This window comes from Vigna unguiculata, chromosome 3, assembly GCF_004118075.2.
Source record: "Vigna unguiculata cultivar IT97K-499-35 chromosome 3, ASM411807v1, whole genome shotgun sequence".
Taxonomy (NCBI): domain Eukaryota; kingdom Viridiplantae; phylum Streptophyta; class Magnoliopsida; order Fabales; family Fabaceae; genus Vigna; species Vigna unguiculata.
In genome coordinates, this window is record NC_040281.1 from 53,082,469 (window position 1) to 53,089,400 (window position 6,932).

General features: G+C 28.7%; 1 long non-coding RNA gene across 1 annotated transcript; it reads left to right on the forward strand.

Moving 5' to 3' along the window:
- Positions 1-4,799: 4,799 nt before the first annotated feature.
- On the forward strand, positions 4,800-5,638 carry LOC114174912. Its single transcript, XR_003602768.1, has 3 exons — positions 4,800-4,908; positions 4,994-5,051; positions 5,376-5,638. It is a non-coding gene; the product is annotated as an uncharacterized LOC114174912 (long non-coding RNA).
- The last annotated feature ends 1,294 nt before the right edge of the window (positions 5,639-6,932 follow it).

Genomic DNA, 6,932 nt, shown 5'->3' on the forward strand with positions numbered 1-6,932 from the left:
GCCAACTTTGACTTAAATTGGAGGTCCAAAAATCTTTGTCTTTTTTTTTATCAAATCAATTTTTTTTTCATCAATTATTTGTGTTAACAATGTTGATTTTAATTAATGTAATGACAAAATCTGAGATAGTAATAAAGATAGACCTACATGCTTTTACATATGGAAATGTTTACTGAAGAAACAAAAAAAAAAAATATTACAATCATTTAATAAATATGTAAAACTTAAGAAGATTCATACCTGCAAAAACAAAAAGTAAAACAAAACAAAACTTTTGTTATGATTGTTGGTTAGTGTAGATAAAATACTAAAAAACTTATACTTGAATTGAATGTTATAGTTGTGTACATATATAACTCCAAATGAAACGTGTTCCTAAATTTAATTGGCGTAAATGAATATCTATGACATTTTTTGCACTTTAGCAGAGGATATTCTTTCTCAGTTTGAACCACATGTTGCATGTGCACTTTTTTTTTAACTTAGAAGACCCGTAAGTTGGTCCATTTTGACCTAAGAATTGACCCGCGGGTTGGTCCGTTTTGACTCGCGGGTTGATCCGTCGGATTGACGGACTACACGAGCCAAGTTGGTACGGGTTGATGGATTCTGTTTTTTAACCCGACCCGTTTTTTTTTTGCGGGCCAACAAGCCGACCTGTCGAACCTGACCCGTTTTCACAACTCTAACAATTATAATACCCTTGACTAATTGAAATTGTTGTCTGCATGAGATTTGATAAGTTCTGTTTTGTCGGAGGCAAATATACGTGTAAGTATTGCCGTATTATATTTAAACCGCATCTATTTTTTACCCTAAGAATATTATTATTTTTTTAAATTAATAACATATTTTGAAAGAATAAAACAAAGTAAGTTTGTATTGATTAAAAGTTATTTAGAGTGACGTAGAAGCTATAACATTAGACGTGAGTGGTCCACATAAGAATGTTGGTGGTAGAAATGGTGCTTGTGATGTTGGTAGTTGAAGCTCCTTAGCCATGGTTGAATTTGGTAGATTGAAATGAAATACACCTACTGCTTTGTCGCCCATGCAATTCTCTTTGTTTCCATGTTATTTCCCTCATTACTCACATGTATTCTCACAAATCTAACACGTGCTCCAATTCTAATTGTTTGATCAATCATAACAAAAGAGTTGCAATAGTAGAGATGTCAAAATGTGTTTCAACCCGTGAGCCAACTTTACTTATTGTGTATTTGAGTTGGGTTGGATTGAGAAAAATTCAATTTTTTTAAAAGTGGATTGAACTCAACCCGGTTCACTTAACCTATGGGTTAAACGGGTTCGAACTGGGTTGAAGGTGGATTGACCACTTAATCCACCAATATTTTTTTACAATTTTTTAATATTTTTTTAATAATTATTTACTAGTCCTAATTATATAGGTTCACAATTTCATAATTTTAAATGCTAGAATGTTACTCAATAATATTTGAATATTTTGAATATTTAATTAATTTGATTGTCAAGTTATATACGTTGATACTTTAATCTTTAACTATAATCTTTATAGTAAATTACTCAAGCAACCATCTTATAAACACATTTTTCTAAATTAGCATGACAAAATTTGTAGTTTTTTTATTCATATTTTGTTAAATAGCATGACAAAAAATGTGTAATATTAGTTATGTTTTCTTGAACTATATGAACACTTTTTTGGAAACAATTCATCATATATTGGTGATAAGCATGATGAAGACATTGATTCTTGATTTAACTGTGATCGTCATCTCATAAATTGCTTAAAAATTATTTAAATATTTGAATACTTAAAAATAAATAAATAAATAATTTTTTTATATGGATTGGTTAGTCAATTTACTTAACCTACTACTCCGTGATGGGTTGAGTCGGCTTGTAAAATTTCTTGCTCATCATAAAATGAGTCGAGTTAGATTTACTCATTTTCAATCAAGTTCGTAATGAGTCAATCCATGTAAGTCGGATTAGCTCACTTTGACATTTGCGATATTTGTGCTATATCCGTGGATGAAACTTATGGGCCTTAAGGGGAAGTCCATTAGTGGTGGTAGAGAAGACAATTCTACACATGAATTTGGTTAGTCACATGATGACAATTGAGATGAACGAAGCCCACATAAATAAACTCTACCGCTGTTCTCAATTGAGAGTCCCTACTTTATACGAAATTACCAAAAAAGGGGAGAGAACAATCTTGCGTGCCCATTTATCTAACCATTATTCTATCTTCTTTTTCAGTGAACGATACAATGTCTTTGGAGCATCCCTGCTTAGGTCTAATGTTATTGCTGATTTTTTTAAACATCTTTCCACCAATTCTATTCATCATCATGTGTACATAGAAAACTAAACAAAACTCACTTGGAAAATATCGTCAGTTTAAAAAATAAGTATTTAATTAAGATTTTTATTATTTTTTTCCTGTTTCTTTAATCAGGATTTTTATTTTCTTGGATCAACTTTAAAATTTATCGATCTTTAATGATTTATATTAGAATTCAAGTAAGGAAATCACGAATCATTAATGTTGAAATCTTAAAAATGATATTAAATTTTCCATTCATTTAAAATCACCACTTTCATCTAATATATACTTTTTATAAAGTAGTTTTAATTCAAATTCATCAAATTAGTTTTTCATATGTGCAACTAGGTTAAGGTGCAAGTAGGTTAAGTTTAACTACTGAGTTGTAAAATTTAAGACTTAATTTTAAGTTTCTAATAAATTTAAAAATTTTGAATTAATTTTTTTGTTAACATTAGAATATGAGTGTTAAGTGGCTGACATGGTTATTATTTTTAAATTTATAATTGTATAATTATATATTTTTAATTTAATTTTAATATTTTAACTAAAAATTGTATAATTATAAAATTATGATTTTAATTTAATATTAAAAATATATCATAATTTTATATTTCATTCTTAAAAGCATAATATAACAAAAACTCAATACCAATTACATAGTATTCAAATTTAATAACTATAGGATGGTATTTTTGTGATTCCAAATCTTCAAGCCTCGTTATCAAATGTCTTCCACGATTTTCACACAACTCCAATGCCACATATGTTAGTAAGTTCTTAGATTTGGAGACTCTATAAGAAGTATTGAGTTTTTATATCGTTATGTTGTTTAGAATGAAATATAAAATTATGATATATTTTTAATTTTTAATTAAAATCATAAAATCATATATTATAAATTTATAAATTATCAAATTTTAAAATAATAAAATGATATGCGATAACAAATTAGTAATATGACATGATAAGATAATAATTATGTCATCAACCCAACAACCACATCACTCAATTAACGTAAAATATTAATATATGTCAACGGGACAAGTAGGGTACGAGTAGTAGCTCTCCTGTACCCTATCCGTGGGATAAATATCTGTCTCGTACATGTATCCATATTCGTCGGGAGTATCCGTTATGCGGGTACTCGCATAATTTGTTAATATCCACTGATATCCACGAGTACTTGCGGATATTTACAACAAAATAAAAATAAATATTCAACAACAAATTTTAATCGTAAATTCAAATAAAATACAATACATAACATTCATAAATCTAATATCTAATACTATATACAATTGGGAACTAACAAAAGGCAAGATTTTCAATTGAATAATATATCTGACCTACTTCTCAATTCAAATTTTTATCTACAAAAGGTAAAAACGCTGATGTGTCAATCTCTCAGCATTTTGAAGTCTGAAAAAAAAAAAATGGAAAAGAAATTGAAAACCAAAAGTTTTAATTAAAACTTCTTTCTCTCTCTTCCTCAGTCTTCTCACCTTCCTCTTTCTCAATTCTTTCTCTCTCTTTCTCATTCTCTCTGCGACCGCCTTCTTTCTTCTTTCTCTCTCTTTCTCATTCTCTCTGGCACCGCGGTTTCTCTGCCTTTCTTAGCTTCTTCTCTAACATCTTCTTCTGTTCATCTTCTTCTTTTCATCGAGTTGTTTTTAAATCGCAAAAAAAGACTATGGAGATGGTTTATATTTTTTTCTGAGCTTTGTTCTGTTCATCTTCTTCTGTTCATCATTTTTTTTTCTTTACAGGCTTCAATTGACGCTTACAAAGACATGCATCTGAGATTTGTCGTTCATCTGTCCATTTTTTTTGTGGATATCTATTTTTCTTCTTATATTTGTCAGATCTAACTTTTTCATGCCTTTTTTTACAGGTTTAAACCTAGAAGTCGTATTTATTTTGATTTTTCTCAAGCAAGCATCTCATTTTCTTCTTATATTTTGTCAGATCTAACTTTTTCATGCGTTTTTTACAGGTAAGAACCCAGAAGTCGATTTTATTTTGAGTTTCTCAAGCGAACAACTCATTTTCTTCTTATATTTTGTCAGATCTAACTTTTTTTATGCGCTTTTTTACAGATAAGAACACAGAAATCGATTTTATTTTGAGTTTTCTAAAGCGAACAACTCATTTTCTTCTTATTTTTTGTCAGATCTATCTTTTTCATGCGTTTTTTTACAGGTTTAAACCCAAAAGTCGTTTTTATTTTGAGTTTTCTCAAACGAACATCTATTTTTCTTCTTATATTTTGTCAGATCTAACTTTTTTATGCGTTTTTTTACAGGTTTAAACCCAGAAGTCGATTTTATTTTGAGTTTTCTCAACCAAACAACTCATTTTCTTCTTATATTTTGTCAGATCTAACTATTTGTTTCGTTTTTGTACAGAACTAATATGGTTCACTGAGACATATGGTTTTATTACGCAGATTTCGTTTTCATTTTGACATTTCTCAAGCGAACAACTCATATTCTTCTTTTATTTTTTCAGATCTAACTATTTTTTTCTGATGATGGTATTTTCTAGGATTGCTACATGTCTAATATGGTTCACTGCGACAGATTTAACATCAGGTTTATAAAAAAAAAATTATCTAACTATTTTTGGCGTTTATGTACTTTGATCTAACTGTTTCTTATATTTTTCTTCTGTTTACAGGCTTCAAATCAAGATTTCAAACTGATTCAAGAGTCTTTTTCGCTGTACAACTTAACTGGTAAGTAATTTGTATCAAAATCTACCTTTTTATTTACCAATTTATCTGTATTTTTCCACCTTTTACAAGCAACCCGTTCATCTTCTTCATTTTTCTACCTTCAACTCTCTTGGTGTCATTTTTTTTTTCGTTCATGGTATTTTTTTAATAATGCATTCTATCAGCAGATCTCTTTATTGTTACCCGATTTACGTTTTTATTTGGACATTTTTCAAAGAGTTCATCATACACTATATTTTTTCAAAGTTCTACACCAAAAAGAGTTAATCTAACTATTTTTTCCGTTTATCTACCTTGATCTAACTGTTTTTCTTCTGGATACAGGCTTCAAATCAAGATTTCAAAGTCATGCACGAGTCTTTTTCGCTTTACAACTTAACTGGTAAGTAATTTGTATCAAAATACCTTTTTCTTTACCAATTTATCTGTATTTTTCCACCTTTTACAAGCAAACCCTTCATCTTCTTCATTTTTCTACCTTAAACTCTATTTGTGTCATTTTTTTTCGTTAATGGTATTTTTTAATAATGCACTGTATCACCAAATCTCTTTATTTTTACCCAATTTTTGACTTTATTCGGACATTTTTCAAAGAGTTCTTCACATTTTTCCAATCACCGTTTACTCCATCAAAACCATTTCATTTACAAAACGTTTTGTATTCCAACCCCTCACAAATACTGCTTCGAATTTTTTCCAAATCAACCTGTCAATCAGTATTCAAACGCATTAAATTTCGCACTGCTCGAGATAATGATGAATAAACTGCTCCATCATCTGCCACACGTTATAATTATTAAACTTTACTCTATTCCAATATTAAATACCCCTTCCTGAAAAAAATCAACATTAGTAAATTACATTAAATAATTCTTCTTATACTTTTACGACGCTTCATAATTCTTTTTTTTAACGTATTATTTTTTAATTCGTATTTATTATCCTGTACTTTTACCAGTTCAGACTGTGTCCAGTATGTACGGATACTTCCAACAGCTATGATTTCTCCTATTCTTTTTATATATATATTCCCTATGTTTACCAATTCAAAGTCAGACATCTGATTTTTCTACTGTTACCCATTTTCTTCTCTTACAATTTTACTTCATCACCAACCTATTCTCCTGCAATGGAATCCATGCCCACACCACAATCCATACTTTTTTCAGAAATGGTTGGCAGATTCATTTCTATGTTTTTGAAAGACCAGGTATATTTTTTGATTCAAACTCATTTATTTTTGTTATTTATATTTATTTATTTCTTTATTCTTAACTTGCTAATCTTTTAAGGAATTTGGATACGTCGACCAAGTGTTCATAATACGCTGTTGGAAGGACCTTGCTACTAAATGGATTGTTGTTGATTACCAAAGTAATGTTCACCATGTTACTTACAACATGGATATTCACACTCCAATGATTACCCAAGGTTGGAACCAACTAAGATCTTTCTATGGAGATCATCAACTCTCTGCAGAGGATCACCCTGAATTGTTTTTTGAAATTGAAAGTGAAAGAACAAGCAGAGATATCAAAGTTCTTTATCCATTTTTTTTGTATTAAAGTTGAAAATTTTGTATATAATTTTGTTTGAACTTCTTATATATATATATATATATATCAATATATAAGAAGATTTCAATTGGACTCTTATTTTGTATGCAGTTATTATATATCTCAATATAAAAGTTATATTTTATTCTCTTTTATTATATTTATTTTCCTTTTTTGTATTAGATTTTGTTCGACTTCATTTTAGTCAATATAAATTAGTTTTAATTAGAAATTGAATTAATTAACATTAATTACCATTCCATATAAATTGGAAATTTAAAAGTCAGTGAAATACAATAACTATTACTTATTAATTATTATTATT